General features: G+C 35.7%; 1 protein-coding gene across 10 annotated transcripts in view; it reads left to right on the forward strand.

Moving 5' to 3' along the window:
* Nucleotides 1-18,088: 18,088 nt before the first annotated feature.
* The window catches only part of loxl3b (lysyl oxidase-like 3b), a 150,336-nt gene continuing 149,311 nt past the window's right edge, over nt 18,089-19,113 (forward strand). Inside the window, exon 1 of one of the 10 annotated variants that reach the window (XM_039751831.1) lies at nt 18,089-18,590. The gene's annotated coding sequence lies outside the window, so the exon portion shown is untranslated. The remainder of the gene's footprint in view (nt 18,591-19,113) is intronic. The other 9 variants (XM_039751830.1, XM_039751829.1, XM_039751837.1 and 6 more) reach the window with 9 other exon arrangements.

The following is a 19,113-nucleotide window of genomic DNA, read 5'->3' on the forward strand; positions in this document are numbered from 1 at the left end:
TGTGTCATACAGTTTTAGTAAGGAACAAGCACTTCATTATAAAAATGTTAATCTTTATTTATAATTACGTCTCAAGAACTGCAAATGTCTAGCTCATACACCGAAGAAAAAGAAAAACACCTGCATAAATATAGTAAATGTATACTTTAACGGTAAACAAAAAGCTGTAATGCATTCAAGTATTGATTAAAATTATTATGACCTATAAGTGCAGGTATATTTACATTTAAGCAGTGTTTAATTACCAAGTTTTTGTTGTTACAGAAATGGTGAAAAATACTTTTTTTTTTTTTTTAACAAATAAGCCTCGTTTGAGATAGGGACATTACAGAAACAATTTAACAACATGAAAGCTTGTAATTATGAGAATTTTTTTTTTCTTTTATGCCATATGTATTATGGATAACTATTTTTGTAGATATTGGTACTGTATCTGTTTAAAAAACCTGATTGGAGCATCCCTACCCTGTATGTACCAGAGTCCAATCATGCAAACTTGTATACCTATCATGCTTGGCTTGAAGGGATGGACTGGTCTAGGTTGGATTTCTGTTTTCACATACTTGTTTCTTTTCATGATAATGGGTCGGACAGTTTGTCAAGGTCTTTTCAATGACTTTTATTACTATTTTAAATATACTGCTTTGCTGATAATGCCTTTGAGTTTCTAAAGTTTTAAAGATCCGTATGTGCTGTTGAATTCACTCCTTGACTTCACAGACTCTCATGTTAAGTATTCTGCTATTAACTAAAGTTATTTAGAAAATGGTGAAAATTTTGTACTTTGGTGGCTTGTGACATGAACAAAAAGTATGTTTTTTTTTTTTTTTTAAATGATTACTGATCCAGCATAATTATAATAGATTAGAGAGAGGTTGAACACTTTTGCGAGACACTACTTATGGAAATTATGCCCCCACTTGTTAGCTCAGCCTAGAAGCAGCAGATAATCTGTCCTAGTAGCAGTTCTTAAGTAACGTGTGTGTGTGTGCATGCGTGTGTATTTATTTATCTATTTTAATATATTTATATGTTAAATCTGAAATTATATATGCAAGAGTCTGTAGATGTGAACGATTCAGTAGCAGACTACATGGTAATACCAGTTTTCCACAGGAGAAACACTGAACTAAATATTACTGATAAATTGTCCTAGTATGAATGACTGTATGCATGAGAAGGTGTGCCCTGTGAGAAATGAGTAGGTTAGGATTAATTCCTACCTTGCCAATGACATAGGATTTAACTCCAATTCCTTCCAGCAATGTAAAGGTCTAGGAAATTGCTTGAATGGAAGAGACTTATAGTCAATTCCTAAAGAAGTACTGTATAGGGAAACATTAATAAATGGTTTAGTTAGTGCATTTCTTTTTTTTTCCCCTGGTATCCTAAATCATTTTTCAGTCTCACTTGCCACTGCTTTTGTTTAGCTTTTGTTGTCTCATTTAGTCATTATTTTGTGCATGATGTTTAAAGTTTAAATACTTGTTTAATGTTTATTATATGCTACTTAGTGACAGATAGCGTAAGGATGCCAAATACCACCTACTGGTTTTAGATGCACTCCCAAAATGACTTTAGACCAAGCTGTATAAACACTGTGACAACTCTAACATCTATAACTCAGTGCTTCTCTAACGACATAAATTCAGTCACTTTCGTCACCCCATATATTTTCATTTCTTTTTACTTCTCACTCCATGAATTTGAAAACCCTCTTGAGGGACTTGCTAAACTACTGAAAAATTGTTATAAGAAACTTTCTTCTATTCAGACTCCTACATATAACTTATATTTGAAAAGGCAATCCCTTTATACCTTAATTGGAATTAAAATGCAAATTGAAAGGCTTACTTTTCTGAGTTGGCATACACCAATTAGTCTGTGTGCGTTGTACAACAAAGGTCAGGGACACATCAGGTATTATGTAATAAATTACCTGGGAAAATAAGTGAATGTTTTTATTGCTCTGTTGGTATGCCAAGATATTACATGGTGTAACTCTGGCTTGCAGAGAAGTGACACTCTGCTTGAGAACATAGTGCTTAATAATATGTACTAATCCTACTATAACTCAGTCAGTACAGAGTCTGTAAATAGAATACATTGTTACATTAGCAAGGTAATAATTTAATATCAATGCTAAAATAATGCACTTGTGTTTTCTGACACTGGACATTACACAGTATATGTTAAAAACAAAACTGTAGAGTTGTGCAGTTAATGTCTAGGTGTACAAAAGTGAAATCCTGTAGGAGTTAATTCATTTGTTTTGTTTTTAAAGCACAAAAAACTTAAGTTGTAAAAGAGGTTGCTAATGAGCTGAGGTGTACATTTGCACAAATTATGGTGGACTTCTGATTTGGCTGTGAAATGTTTCTTTTAAAAAGAGCCTTGAAGTTTAATTGTCACATTATTATTTATTTATTTTTTTACAACTGCATGATATTTACAGAATTTAATTAACTGTAAAAATGCAGTTGTAATAACATCAGAAGAAATTGTGAATACATACATTGTGGGAGATGGTTTATATAATCCGATTTTTTTTTTATTCATTTTATGTTTGAGTGTTTTTCAAAGGAAATATTGCATGACAGAATTTTATGGTACAGATGACAATCTATGTGATAAATTGTTAGCTGATGGCAGTATTACAGGATATTTGCTGTGAATCCTGTATAGGAAGACAGCAGAAAAAGGGAAATCATGTTTGAACAACAAACATAAAGACTTTGTTTTATAAATATGTGTTGGACCATTTTTGTTTCATATTTTGATTGCAATTACACGTGCATATGTATGCCTGAGATTCCAAAATCCTTTTTGTAAGTATTGTTTTTATGTAATAATAATTTGTTTTGATATACTGTCTATGCACAATTTCTATGATTTAATATACACTTTAATGGCCTATAAAAATGATGTGCCTCAATGTTGAACTCATTTTACTGTACTTGTTTTAATAACAAAATGCCTGCTAGACATTTTGTATTGTTTTAGACTGCTTAAGAATGTGCAGGTGTTATGTTTCCTTAAAATATGTTTTGATTAAAACATTGACTGCTTTCTGTATTTCATTTGTATTATTTTTGGGATGAAGTAATTATCATAAAAAAGAAAGTCATTCATTTTGTGTTATTGCTATAGGTCCAATACAAGTGGTACACAAATTTTCAATTATTTCAGGGACTAGTTTGAAACCTGGTCAGTACAGTCACACATACTGTATAGAACTATAATGTACATGGTATTTCTTTGTGCAGCTAATGCACTGCACTATATGTAGGTTTTTAAGAATACTTCTACAGCTCTTGCCATATACACAGAGGAGCTAATTTATCTTTGCTTTCAAGTCCTTTTTTTAATGCATTTAATGTTAAATTTATCAAAAAGAAATCAGTTTCAGTAAACTGGTAAATATTACATGCTGTAGTTTTCAGATTGTTCTTGTGCATGTTGGATCATGTCTTTCCCCTGATGCTTTCAAGATAGACTCCTTCCCCAATGCTCTTTAATGGTGTATTGGAAAAAGAGGCTTCAGAAAATCGACATATTAATTGCTTTTGTTTTTACAGCCATCTTCCAGGTAGTTATTTTCTTGCACAGTCCAAATATCTGGTGTCATGAAGATTAGCAATTCAATGTTTTCATAGAGTGGAACTGTGTATGAGTATCCTCTGAAATAGATTGGTATCTCACCTAAAACCGCTTTGTATTTTGCACCTACTCCTTCTTACATCAACAAAGGATTCCACTGATTCTCTCCTATAATGCTATGTTAAGAAAACTATATATATTTCAATCCCACATTTGCATAGCAGCATAAGAATGGTTAACACATTTCAGAAGGCATTAGTGACTGATAGTTGTATCATTTTACATATGACTATGATACCAATGTCACAACGTAGCAATTTGGTCTTGAAATATCTATGGTTAGGCTTGGCTATCTTTGTAGTTCTGAATTCTGAATAGATGTACTTTACATACAACTTTCCTTACCTCTTTATATTTAGAGTACAATTTTATTCTACTGTACCTAAGCACCTTGGGCATTGGAAAGGTGCTATATAAGTAAAATGTATTATTATTATTACCTAATGCATATTGATTTAATATTTTTTATTTTGTGAATGGAAAATTTAAAAAACTAAATTGCCTTAGAGCCATTTGTCTGTGGTTCATTTATTAATGAAGAATTGAGTCTTTTAGAAAACAGAAATTAAGGTATTTCATGTTTTGCTTAACTGGATTCTAGCTTGAGAAGCGAGACAAAACCATCTTGCTGTATGAGATGTAACAGAAGCTGAATATATGAAGGATGCGGTTAAGATAGATGAATAAAGATGTTAAGCAGTGTATGTCTTAGTAAACCATAAATCTACTTGCTGTAGCATCAGATCAGGATTAGGGAGTATAGTTCAGATGTGCTTGCCATAGTGGACAGAAGTGTATTAATACAATTACAAGTAAAAGGCTCACTTCAAATTAAAAATAATACATTTTATTTATACATAGGCACCTTTCTAAACACTCAAAGCCCCCGAACAATAGATAAAACACACATTATAAACTAAAATACAAAAATCAAAATCAGACGGAGCAATTGTAATGAAAGAGAAAAAGCAGTCTTAAACAAATGAGTTTTAAGTTTAGATTTGAAAAGTGAAAATGATTCAATATTTCTAAGCTCAGACGGTAGTGAGTTCCAGAGCTGGGGAGCAGAGCAACTGAATGCTCTTTTCCCCATGGTGGTAAGACAGACAAAGGGGACAGTCAAGTGGATTGAGGAGGAGGATCTAAGGGTGCGCGGGAGGGAATGGCAACATGGAGGAGGTCGGACAGATATGGAGGAGCAAGGTTGTGGATAGCCTTAAAAGTTAAACAGAAGAATTTTGAATTGAATGCTGAACTTAACTTGAAGCCAGTGGAGCTGCTGCAAGACGGGAGTGATATGGTGAATAGAGGGGGTTCTAATTAATATGTGGGCAGCTGAATTCTGGACCAGTTAAAGCTTATAAAGAGATTTGTGAGAAAGACCAAAGAAAAGGGAATTGCAGTAATCCAGAATCCAGAAGTGACAAGGCTATGAACAAGGGATAGAAGTTATGTTGGGTGTGAGGGAGGAGCGATTACGATTAAGGTTAACGCAAGTGGAAATATGCAGATCGGGAGATGTTACTGATGTGGGACTGAAAAGATAGAATACTATCAAGGATGACAGCCAAACTCTTAACCTGTGGGTAAGGGGAGACAGAGGAATTATCAATAACCAAGGAAAAATGATCACTTTGGAAAATGTTGATTTTGTAGCAATGAGGAGAACCTCAGTTTTGTCACTATTTAATTCAAGAAAATTTGAAGAAAACCAGGATTTGATTTCTGCTATGCAAACAATAAGCGAGAAGGGTGGAAAGGAAAAATTAAACTGCATGTTTAATTCCCAGCACTAATTTGTACACTGAATAAGTAGCGTGGCCCAAAAGGTGGGCATACTACTGCCCAAACCCGACACAGACACACACAGAGGCACAAGTACAAGCGCACCCTTTATTTTTCTTTTTTCCTCGTGGGAAACGCCACATTTCCCACAAGCACAACACTGTCCAGCACAGTCACAGCACAATACAAATTTCAGGTTGAGAGCAGAGCAGTGCAGTGATATAAAATGAACACAATTTGGCATAGTTAGACTACTAAAATGCCTGATGCACATAGTCACACACACAAGGCCCAAAGGTGAAACTTGCAGCCATAACTCTATTGGTATTGAGCACAAAGTCAAAAGCTTACGATGTGCCAAACAACACGGTTCCATTTCTTCTAGTCTGGGACGGTGTGCTGTAGAGGTGAGTGATGATACTGTATTACCTTAGTTAATGAATCCTCTGAGAAGAAAGTTCTTTTTATAATGAAGTTGGCATAAAATGTGCTGTGGCACATGCATACAGTCAGTTCAAGTGTCTGGCTAGGGCAGTGTGGTTTTGTGCACTGTAATAAAGAATGTAGAAACAAATGATTATACATAAAATTGCAAAGTCTTGGTCAATGGGCAAAGTGCTAAAACATTATATCTGAGTAGTCAATGTGATTCATGAAAATGACGACTACTCAAAAATATCAGACTGTGCAAGTTTGTGTACACTTTAAACCAAATCATGAAAAATCAGTCAAAGGGTGGATTAAAAGGGTTCCAGTGTTCAAACCCAATGCAGAGCAGAAAAGTTCAGGCTGCATGTACACACATGAGAGCAAAAATATGTATAGAACTCTAGAGCACTGCTGGCTCAAAATGCCAATAGTGTTAGTGTTATATTTATTGCATTTGTATTTAGTTTGGATGAAAATCAGATTATCTAATAAATACTATAGAACATGCTATGAAGAGTAAGTTATTGTGAGCCTGAGTTTCAGGGAAAGGTACTGATATTTTATTCTTTTCTAGTTAAAAGTCAGCATATAGAGAACAACAAAAAGCAAAAATAAAAAAGGACTTACAGTGCACTTTCTGTGCTGTAGCTATGGCATTGCATGGTGCAGCATTTTGGCTACCAGCAGCACATGGAATGGGTTTATAACTTGTACATTATAGAAGGCAAAAGAGTGTTGTTGTTTTGAATTGGAAAGGCTGAGAGAAATGAATAATAGTGGGAGGATGGCTGCTCCACTTATGGAATGGTACAGTATTGGGCTGTATTGAATATAGTTACCTGAACATGAGTCATTTTCTTTTTTCGTCCATTTAAAGACGCTCTGCTGAATTATTTTGCCTTGCAGAGAATTTGTAGGCTTGAGTAAATGATAGCCTAAAGAAAGGATTCCTATAACAAAGTTGGGAATTTTATTCAAGAACTGTACAGTCTGAGACGAAGACGAACACCACAAGTGTAAACTTATTTGTTCCTCAATGTGGAATGTTTCAAAACTTTTCTATATGTTTTCTTTTGTCTGTGTTTTGTTGACTGACAAATTTACTTTTTCATTGATCTCACTGGAGTGGATCTTTTAACTGATGACTGTGATCATGGTAGGTCCCAAACTATCTGTAAGATAAGAGTAATAACCTAATGTCTTGTGAAAAGGCATGCCTTAGCAAGTTCCAGAAAGCAAATGTCCACAATGGACCCAGTGTCAGAAAACATTCCTTTAAAAATAAGTTAGTTACAATACTCATTAATTACAAAACAAGTAACTAAATATGTAATAGTTATTTATTATAAAATGTAATGATGTAATTTGCATTAGTTGTACTTTTAATAAAGATGTGAAACCCACATTTTAGTGAAAGTAAATAAATTTCCTTAACCAAGGAGAATAAAAAATATTCATTACAACTTCAATGCTATTTATTTTATTATGCATCTTTTATTGCTCCTTATTAGCATTTGTTGTTTCTTGTGATGTCAGATCTTGCATTAGGTACTTTTAAATTTAAATGTATTGGCCAACTAATTCTTAATTAAGGTAATATGTTGTTTAGTCCTTCATGTGTTGTGAAGTAAAAAAACATCCACCCCTTTTTCATCCTCAATGGCAGCTCAGAAGATCTGTGGTATGCCCATTAGTCACTGCGTCACTAGATCAAACTGTTTCAAAATATCTATAGCAAATAACTGAATTAAAACTAAATAGATAATTTGTTTATTGGTTTCGGTGTCTAGATTGTGTGCAGCACACTCTTTTAATTGGCTCTGCGATTAAGCCCTGCGAAAGATCATTGGTTGGCTTTATGCCTTACTTCCACTGTTGCTGCGATCATCACTGGCTACCTGTGACCTCTAAACAGCACTGATTAATTAAATCTGACCCCCAGAACATATAGGCTTAAATATATATCTAAAACATTTGTATTTTGGCATGTCATACATGTCCTTAACCTCTTTGTCACTAGCTGTTACCAATCAGGTAACGTGTATAATGTTACTGAAGCCAGCAGTCAATGTCTTTTCGAGAAAAGGCAATACTTAGTGTGTGGATGTAACTAACTTAATGACAACGATGTTGGCAGCAGATGGCCCGAGTGTTAAGGATGTCTTTCCTCCAAGGTGCCCTTGAGAAAATGGGCTGCCCATCTTCCCCGAACACTTCCTTTAGAGTTGCTGTCTATCTGGCACTAGATTAAAAGTGGCAAAAAATGGAAAAGCCAACAAAGTTTTGGGGATGGCCGGGGATTACAAATGGGATTTTGTTGGGTACAGGAAGGAAGACACGGGAGTCAGGAGACCTTTGTGGGCACACACCGCTGAATTCTCATGAGCAAGTGAGCATTCACGTGAGAGGTTGCTCGCTTCTATAAAATAAAATGTATGCACGTGTGACCGGGAGTGGGTGACTAGGTCATCATCTTATAGTGGCACAAGGTTACAAAAGCATTGCAGGAATTCATTGTTGGGTCACCTGAAGATGAGAAAAGCAGATGCAGTTCAGATAATCAGTGAGAGTATTATAGTTATGAGCATGCTTTCCTGGACAAAATGAGCTGTAATTGCTTTGTAGCCTAAAATTAACGACTACAAGGTTATGTTAAAAAATTTAATCTCAAGATATTTTTTTAACATGATAATTGAATGGGTTAACGGTAATTAATCACCAGCTCTAAAAAATACATTTCCATGTTTTCCACGTAGACAATGAGAGTGGGATGCTGAATTTCCTACCTATTTACACCTGACACATACATGTTAGCCCTAGAAAAGCACTAGTGACTTTGAAGGCCACCTTCATTTTAAAACCATACAACAGCTGTCAAGTGGAAGCTCATCTGCAAATGTGACAGTGTATTTTGTGAAACGAGGTGCAACAGAGGATGCTGTGACTGAAGGTGACAGAATTTTGGCACTTCATACAGTTAAGACTCATAATAGTTACAAATCATTATATTGTACACTGGATTTGAAAAAGTAGGCATTCCTAAAATGGGAAATGACTCAAATTGGCATGTGCTCGCAAGTAGACAGAAACAATTAATTAATGCATTGTGCACAGCACTCTGTTAAAGGAGGAAGATGAACACCTTACTGTGTCATTGCAACTGATATCAGCAAGCACAGTGCAGTCAAAACACGGAAATCATTCTGTGAATATACTAATAGGAGTTGTAGGACACCACTTCCCTCTTGTTCTTGGTTTCCATGAACAGGATATCAAGGCTCAGTAAGGCTTGCAGAATGTCTGGAGGATTGAAACTCTGGTATTTGCTGATAATTTTGGCCTTTTGACCTGATCTGACAGTAATCTCAGGCGTGCACTGGAAAGCTTCACAGCTGGGTGTGAAGCAGTCGGGATGTGAATCAGCACCACCAAATCTTAAGATAATAGTTACTGTATATCCTGAATAGTAGTGGCCTGCTCTATATAGGTCAGTCATTTATAAGTACTGTATGTGAATGGTTCACTCAAGAAAAAGTCACACAGAATGGCTTTCCACCTTAAAAAAACACACACACACACACTCACATTGATGGCACAAAATGAATCATGAAGCACATGAACAAACAGCATTCATATATATTTACAGAGACAGAATATCAACACAATTAACCTTAAAAGTTTGTTAAATGAGGTGTGACACACTAGTACTGTGGTTTATTTGCTGTTTCACAGACCACAATTCAAATTCTGGTCATTGTCTATAGATAGTTTGCACATTATCCACATTTAAATACACTAATGCAGGTCATTTACAGATGAACATACTATGTGAAATCATGGGTGTGCTTTACAAAACTACAGCTGTTTGTGGCATTCAAGGACACTCAGATGGAATGGCCATTTGGTGTTATGTAAATATTATTATATTATTATATTACAAGCAGAATCAGGTACTATAACTGATGCATAACAAGGTTGATCGTTCTGATATGTCTGAGCTGTCTCCAAGTTTAAAAGATCTGCTCATTCTCTTTTTTGAATTTGCCTTTCCTCATCTTTAAACTATTGTTTCAGTTATACAATTTGTTTAGTTTAGTGATTTCAATACCTTGGTCTCCTTGTGTCTTGGATGGATTTATGCTGTACTTGTTCAATTCATCTAGTCTTTCCATGTAATCAAGTGTATGTTGGGATCTGCCATCTATTCATCCATTATCCAACCCGCTGCTCTTTTGTTAACAATTTAATGAGCTTCCTATAGCTTCCTGTTACATCGTGCTGTCACCTGTGTATTGTACAACTTCCGTATTATTCTGATTGCTTCTTACACCAATATTCTAGTGACACAGGTCAGTAACCTGTTAGCCTGCCTTTAGACAAACTCATGTATATACTAAACTTCTACACAGGTTGCACTTGCAGGTTCAGGAGACTAGCTTATTTACTCTGAGTGTCCGGTGTGAGGTTTGAACCTGTATTCTTGTTGTTTAGACTCCTTTGGTACATGTTACACAGTTTCATGAGCTACTGGTCTCTATGTAAAAGCAGATTTTGTGAGCCAAAAATATAGGATTGTTAAGGTAATGTCATTAGACATTTTCCTCTTTGCATGAGAGCTTCACTAGGATAAAGACCTCGAGTTTTGATCTGTGACACTGTCTTGTTACGTTTATATATCACATGAATGCTGTGCTGCTGGATGAAAATTGCTGATTGTTTTTTGGGCTCACACCAATGTGTTGTTTACTGACACCGAAAGCTTTTTAGGCAGGCAGATCATAAGATGAGCCAATTTGTTGCTGTTCTCTGCTGTTTGCCTTCACTTTATGATTTCAACTCATTCTTTGGGAATATTTGAAAAAAACTTTGAATGTGGAAGTGGATGTCTCAATAATGTAAATTTGCTTAGATTTTCTAACAAAGTTGAAAACAAAACTTTTCATTAAATGAAAAAGTGTTTTGTATTTACATTATATTTAAAATTATTTTACGGCAGGAGTCCTCAAACTTGGTCCCACACAGCAGCAAGTTTGTTTTATTCCAACCAATTTCTTTATTAGTTGACAAGTACTGTTGCTAAAAACAATTGTGCAAGCAACATTTTGTTACATAATTTCAGTTCACTCTCTTGTTAAGACTGAGAATACCTAATAACGTTTTTGGTCTATTTTCTGCTAAATGCACTTTTTTATTGCTACTTCTTGTCTTAATCTGCTACCAATTAATAATGAGATACAAAATGACAATAGTAGATCTCCCAGACTTTATTAAAATATTTGGAAAAAATTAAAGAAAAATAAAATAAATGACCATCAAAAATGTGCTTTGATGATCAAGCATTTGTTTGATATTTCTGGAAAAGAAATATTAGCAATCTTAAATTAGATAAAGATAAATAATAAGGCTTGTGGTGGGTTGGCACCCTGCCTGGGATTGGTTCCTGCCTTGCACCCTGTGTTGGCTGGGATTGGCTCCAGCAGACCCCCTTGACCCTGTGTTTGGATTCAGCGGGTTGGAAAATGGATGGATGGATGGATGGAAATAATAAGGCTTTTTTTTTTTTTAGCAAGGGCTGGCATCTAATAGCAAGATTAGTAAAAACAAAAACCTGCAGCCACTGCAACACTCCAGGACTAACACTGAGCACCCCTGTAGATTGGTTATTAAACTGTCTAGTAATTTAATGCATGCTTCTATGTTCTCAGTTTCTTGTTTTAAATACCTCAGCAGCTATTGATGGCCTGAAGATGATAACTGGTAAAGAAATAAAACTCCAATTAAATTCTTTCTGTTGCATGAATATACACCTTCCTCAATATACCACTGCTTGAGAATTTTTCAGTTACACACATTTTTTATTAGAAGTTTATAGAGAATCAGTGAGTATTGCTATACATGTCAGAGAAGCACTGACAAAATTTTTATGATAGATTAATTAGGTGCTTTTTTTTTTTTTTTTTTACAAACTATTGTTTTGATACATTTTCATTTGTATTTAGCAATATACAGGACAAAATTAAATCAGACTGTTAGAATTGCACTGCAATGGTGTGCTGCCCTGATATAGATGAAGAGTGATGAAGACAGCCATATCTTTATGGAAAAAGGGAACTATGCTGCACTGTTGTCAAGCTCTGCATTGCCCTTTTTATGTTATTTTCATCACTGACTAGCTAATCCACTACTCTGTTGGTTACTTTGAAATGGATCAACTAAACAAACCTGTTCTTGGATTATGTATGTTACAGTCTGGAGGGTGGACAATGTTAACACAGAAGTGATTTTGAAAAAATAAAAAAAATATTAAGGAATCTGGCAAAGCTTCCATTAACTGGGAGGTCTTTGTATTAAAGAATGGTTCTTAAAAATAAGGATACATACTGTAGGCTTTATGTCCCTGCGGTGCAGCTGACATGCATCAAGCCTACATCTACACATAGATGTCGATACACGTTAAAGAATAAGTTCAGTATTTTTCAAGTAAAATTGATTTTCTCACAATCATGGCATACACTTATTTGCCACAGGAATGTGTGGACTAAAGTGTAGCATTTTTATATTTAAATTTCCAAACATGAAAACAAAAGCCTTAACATTTATCAAATACATCCACTTTGAAGCAACTGATGTGATTACAAAATAAACAAATACATATTTCTGATTCACAATAAATATACCTAACGGTGCATATAAAACAGAATAGGTTGAACAGAACTTCATCCTACATAACACACTGCCGCATGCTTGAACTGTTGCTCAAAAGGTAGCCAAAGCTAAGCAGAAGTTGCACTAATCAAATATGCACAAGGCAGCACCCAACACACAACACTGAATACATTGTTCAGCATAATGGTACATCATAAAATTAAGCAAAAAAAGAACATAAATAGAAACAAAATTAAAGTATACACCTAAAAATTAAAGAACAATTCCTTTGTAACTTAGCTTACCACTGCATTCAGCTGAAAAGGCCATTAAGGTAACACCATTAGAACATTATTAGAACATTAGAACACTCTAGACAAGAACAGGCCATTCAGCCCAACAAAGCTCGCCAGTCCTATTCACTTATTTCCACCAAGAAAACATCAAGTCAAGTTTTGAAAGTCCCTAATGTCTTACTGTCTACCACACTACTTGGTAGCTTATTCCAAGTGTCTATCGTTCTTTGTGTAAAGAAAAACTTCCTAATGTTTGTGCAGTGTTAGTTTAATAGTTAATGTAGATATCAAGACACCTCACTGTAAATAAAGTAATACTGCACCAAGGCTGATGCATTATATTTCAGAATTAAAACATAAATGCAGATGTTAAACACTAAACTCACTACTAGAGAAGATTTGACAAGTCTGAAAGCAGAATTTTATATTTTTCACCCAACAGTAACTTTTATGTGTTATTATGTTACATATTTTAATATACAATTATTAAAATGTATATACAGTACATACATAAAACATTTTTTTTTTAATTTGTGTCAAACTGCAAACTAGATGGATGGGCCTGGCACTAACCAAGTTTGAAGTTATGGCTTGTGGTTCTTAGGTAAGATCTGCACATCAAAACAGAACACATAAAGAAATCTGTTCAGCGCGTTTGTGGCACTCACTTTCCCAAGGATGACTACTTACAGCTTAAGAAGAAAAGAAAAATTTCCTGAACCCTACTTCAGATATTTTTTTCTAGGTTATTATTTTGAAATTGAAAGTAAAGCAGGGTGAAAAATAAAACACTGGTCTATTAGCAATAAAAATGTCATTCAGTAGCAAACTTAACAATATATAGATGACAAGCTCTTATGTAAGATGGCATGATAGTGTAGTCACTGCCGTTTCATGGATCTAGTGTCCTAGGTTTGAATCTCATAACTGCCATTGTATATAGGGTGATCCAGATTTAATATGCAATTTTCATTACGCTATAACTTATTAAGTTTATTACATAGAAAATTCACAAAAAACTCTTTTTGTTGCCGATAGATGGCAGCATCTGCCCTGCATTCCAAAATGGCGGGGAGACAGTTGTCAGTCGAACAGTGGGTGCGATGTGTTCGCCTTTTCATAATTGCATAATTAGATCTGGACCACTCTGTACATGGAATGTGCATGCCTTCCCTGAATAAGCATGGTGTTCACTTACCCAAAGACAAGAAGTTTAGTGTGATTGTGTATTAAATATCAGTTTATTTGTCTAAATCAAGAAAACAACCTCAGTGTAAGCACTCGCATTATTCTCAAAAATAAAAACAACTGTAATATTCACAGGACACAATATAGGAAACCTCATTCCAAGTGACGATGAAAGGCTGCCACAGAGGGAGACAGCAATAAGTTAACAAGGTGCAGGCATTGTGGCCCTCAATGTACTGAGCTCAGCAAACAGGTTCAAGAACATTCTCAATACATTTCAGGTTGGCAGGGGCAAAAGACTATGATACCAGAATTGGGCAAAAAGTTGAGAATGGGCCAGGACAGGAGTACAGTCCATCACATATACCACACAAACACACACCTCATATTCACTCACAGTGAGAATTTGCAATTAACATAACCTGAATTAAAAAAAAAAACCTTTTGCAATTAATTCCTTGTTTGCTTCTGCATGTCTGACCATAGTAATGTTCATGAAATGGGACTTGTAAAGCTATTCAGTTATGACAAATCTTAGGGAACAACATAAATGAAAGACTTTATTACAGCAACTGACTATTATGAATATCAGGTGAACGTTGCACTCTGGTAAATTATAGGGTGACCAGACTTTAAAAGTTTCAAACCTGTTAACTTGTGTAGTACGTCTGCCCAAACATAAAGCCCATCCTCATTTGTTCAATGCCTGCTTTATCTCATCATCAACAGTGAGGGTTTAGTGCACAGAAAAGAAAAAAAAAAAAACACTTTAACAAATGAACACATATGATTCCACATAGTGTTTGGAGTAGAAGCAAATAAATGCCAGTACTATCAGTTTTTACCTTCTTCTTCAGCATCCTCGTGATGCTGTTCAAATTTGACACACTTTCTTAATCAGCCTTTCTCCACCAGAGTTATGAGGAGTCCCATTTGAAGGTTTGCACACTTTGTTGTAAATATATCGTGAAGCTGTTTCAGTGGAGCAATGTTTTATTAGATGAGCATCTGCTTCATTAATTTGTATTTGGTATCTGCTTGCTATCAGTAGCAGGTGAAAAAGTGAAAAATCTACAAAATACACAACAAATTAAAATTAAAACAGCAAACTAATTCAAAGTTGAAGCTGCACAGAATGTTTCTCTGTTTTAAGATTGACCAGGCTGTAGATTTGCCAAAATTATTTCAATGGGATTGTGAAATTTTACTGAGTACAACATTATCAGTTCAGGAAACAGCAAAGATAATTGAACTGTCTTGACAAATTTCCTTGATGAACAAGTGTTACATTTCAACAAAACTGGTTCTCGAAAGGATGACTTGTTTCATTGCCAACAGATCTAAGGATAGACAGACAGACATCACAATAGGTCTTCTGGGTTTATTTGCTTTTATTTTTACTTAGTTTAGTTTTACTTTTTATGAAATGGTACAGTCTCACAACACTGCTTATGTTTACTCCTGAAAATGACATGGATGCACTATTTTACAATGCATTATGTGTGAAATCTCAAGGTGGTGATCAATACAAGTGTTTTCAGTAGGTTAGAAAAGTGGTATATAAAGTGTAATGAATTATTGAATACTTAAGAACATTCTTGGCTTTAAAACAGACATTTTGTTTTTATAAAATATACTATTTTAAACCAGTAGAACAGGAACAGTATTTTAAAAAGGAATACTTCACTTAAGAATACAGTTGTCTGAGGCAAATTAATGTATACCATAATTGTGGAAAAAATAATAACTTATAAATGACAAATCTGATGAACTTATTCTTTTAGGCCTGTCCCCTCTTTATTTTTGTAATCTAATGCAGTCTTCAGTAGGGTAAAACTGAGCCACTTCTGTTTCCCTACATAATTCTGTTAAAGCTGCATACCTGCTCAGTTTAGAGAACAGGAGAAATATGAAATGCACTTCTGAATTCGATCACAAGCCAACAGCCCAATGAAGAAAAGATCTGATTATGTCAATACCTCTTGTGTTCTTTCTTATATATCCACAATGCAAAATTAGCTTTTCAAAACACTATAATTTACATCTGTAAACACTGAAATGTTTCAATTGCAATATGTACTTTGAGAACGGCAATAAATCCAACAAATGGAATTGTTGAATATGTCACCACCAGTGTCACCAGTAGCACAATGGTCATAACTATTACATGAGGAATCTACCAAGTACTGAAACATGGAGGCTACATTGACTCGAAATATAAGTGCATGCTGAAAAATCATGACTGTATGATGAGTTGTGAATAGGTTAATTTATGTCAGCAAATCATATTAGAAACTCGTATCAGTTGTTCTTAAATTATGCTTGACAGACCACCTGTGGTTCACAAACCTTAGCCATGTAGTGGGCAACATAAAGTTCCTCATATCTGACCAAAGTAACTTTTGAATTGCTCTCATAACAGTCTGTTCTATGAGTATTTATTTATATGATCCAGGGTGCTATCCAACATTTGCACTTTGCAACGAACTAAGGTTCATGAGGAACGGTTCTAAAACTACCACTGGACCACATCTTGCAGCTTTCTTATCAACAGTAACTGTGATGGCTCATTAAATTTGCATTGCATGGGCATATGAAAAAGATTCACAATGAGCCAACAGCATTAATAAACAAGAACACCTCAGTCGTTTATTAAAGAACAAAAGGAAAATACAGTAGTATACATTGTTAAAAATCAAATAAAACGACTTATAAACAGTGATTTTAAGTAAAGAATATTTTTTTGCCAGCTTTGCTGTTTATTGGCCTCAGCATAAACTGTGATGGGCGGCACGGTGGCGCAGTGGTAGCGCTGCTGCCTCGCAGTTAGGAGACCCAGGTTCGCTTCCCGGGTCCTCCCTGCGTGGAGTTTGCATGTTCTCCCGTGTCTGCGTGGGTTTCCTCCGGCGCTCCGGTTTCCTCCCACAATCCAAAGACATGCAGGTTGGGTGGATTGGTGATTCTAAATTGGCCCGGGTGTGTTTGTGTGTGTTCTGTGGTGGGTTGGCACCCTGCCCAGGATTGGTTCCTGCCCTGTGTTGGCTGGGATTGGCTCCAGCAGACCCCCGTGACCCTGTGTTCGGATTCAGCGGGCAGGAAAATGGATGGATGGATGGATAAACTGTGATTTACATCACAAAAGCACAGTTTAAAATTTTGGTTTTCAGTTTATGGCTCTGACTTTGTGAATTTATTTTCCAAAGAGTCAATGTAACTTTAGGGCTTTGTCAAAATTAACTTCATGCCTTTGGGTATCCAAAAAAAAAAAAACATACAAATTTATAAAAATCTACAAACAACCTCTGACAAAAATACTTCTGAGTGGGCACAGCTACAACATAAATGATTCATGGCTTTGCCTTCTTTTTAAAATGAACACATGTGAAACATATCACTTGAAATTATACTCGAATACCTTGAATGTCTTTGGACTGTCGGAGGCACTATGAAGTGAGATGGTACGTTATGTCTGCATAATACATAACGTTTTTCAAAAATACATCATTTTTATAGAGCATGGCAGAAAAAAATCCAGAATACATTTATAATAAAGATAAAATTAATACATCAGAAAATGATGTCCAGTTTTGGAAAGTCGACATTATTTGTAACAAACATCCTCAGCTAGTGTTGAGACACAAAAACAAATTCCGTATTTTTGGAACATGTTATTTATGTATGTATAAAGCAACCAATTGGTATTTTCACAAATGGAACTGTTAATACCCGTTAAACCCAAGATGAAGTTGTCAGGACGCTATCTCAAACCCATCGGCTCCATGCCTTGCTTAAGTGCGAGCTGCTTCAGAATCAAAGGCCGCTTGCTGTCTTGAAAGAGGGCAGAAAACCCCTGCCACGTCGACCTTGCGGCTGCCTCGCCTTTTCGCCTGTACATTTTGGCAGGCAGGTGTTTAAATAATTCTCCTCTTGACTGCTGTTTCAGTGTATACTTAATACGCCGTGGACTCGAAACGTAATTGGCGGCGTCGCCCAGATGCTGAGTCCTAAAGTGGCAGCCGTCTACGGACACGACACTCCAAAGCGCCTTATTACTGGCCGAACGCAAAGGCTGCTACTGCTGCTGTACATCTGTAGGGGTCATGCATTACTGGTGTAAAGTTTCTAAAAAGCCGCCCTGTCTCACTCCCTCTTTTCTCTCCTCCCTCCATCCCTCCCTTTCTTTCTCCATCTCCCTCTCTCTCTCTCTCTTGCTCTGACCTCTTTTCAGCTCCCCGTTTCTTAAATCGTGCGCACATTCACGATTCCAACTCTCGTGCACTGAAGCCAAGTCCATTCACCGCATCTCAAGCGCTGTCAAGCCCAGAAGCTGTGAACAATGTGCGCCTTCGTCGAGTCTTGAGCACCTTGTCAGGCAAGGACGCTTTTTTATTTTGAAGATAATATGGCTCACGGTTACTAAGTCGAGATACCAAAAAGAATACACACTAATAAAGGCAAACCTCTCGCCGGTTATTCAAAGAAAAAGATTTTGACTTACGAAACGAACCGTGGCATCGTCCTGCTACTGGGAAAGCTGAACAAACGGAAGAGTGAAACTTCCACTCCGGACAAAGAAAAGCAGAAAAGGTAGGAGGAGTGTTGCTTTGGAAGCTTCGTTTTTTATTATACAGAAATGTAAAGATATGGAGTCCTGTGCAAGTTTTAGGGCTGGCGCGATGGACTATAGTACCGTTCTATCTATCTATCTATCCTATCTATCTATCTATCTATCTATCTATCTATCTATCTATCATAGAGTGCCTGTTCTATCTATCTATCTATCTATCTATCCTTTGCCATTCATATCTATCTATCTATCGCATAGTTCCCCACGTTTCTTTCTTTCTTTCTTTCTTTCTTTCTTTCTTTCTTTCTTTCTTTCTTTCATTCTTTGTATCATTTCTTGGCAATTTTCTTACTTGCTTATTTAGACCAGTTACTGTGGATCCTGAAAAGTACTTTTGAAAGGAAATTTAAAACGCTGAAATAAGTCAGAAATAATTGCATCTCCAGACGGCAGACTCACTGTTGATTTGTCAGATGAGTAAAAAACTGCATCCTGATTGTTTATTTTAGTATCTTAAAATCTTTAAGGCCTTTGTTTTAGCTA

The sequence above is a fragment of the Polypterus senegalus genome, chromosome 4 (genome assembly GCF_016835505.1).
Source record: "Polypterus senegalus isolate Bchr_013 chromosome 4, ASM1683550v1, whole genome shotgun sequence".
Taxonomy (NCBI): Eukaryota; Metazoa; Chordata; class Cladistia; order Polypteriformes; family Polypteridae; genus Polypterus; species Polypterus senegalus.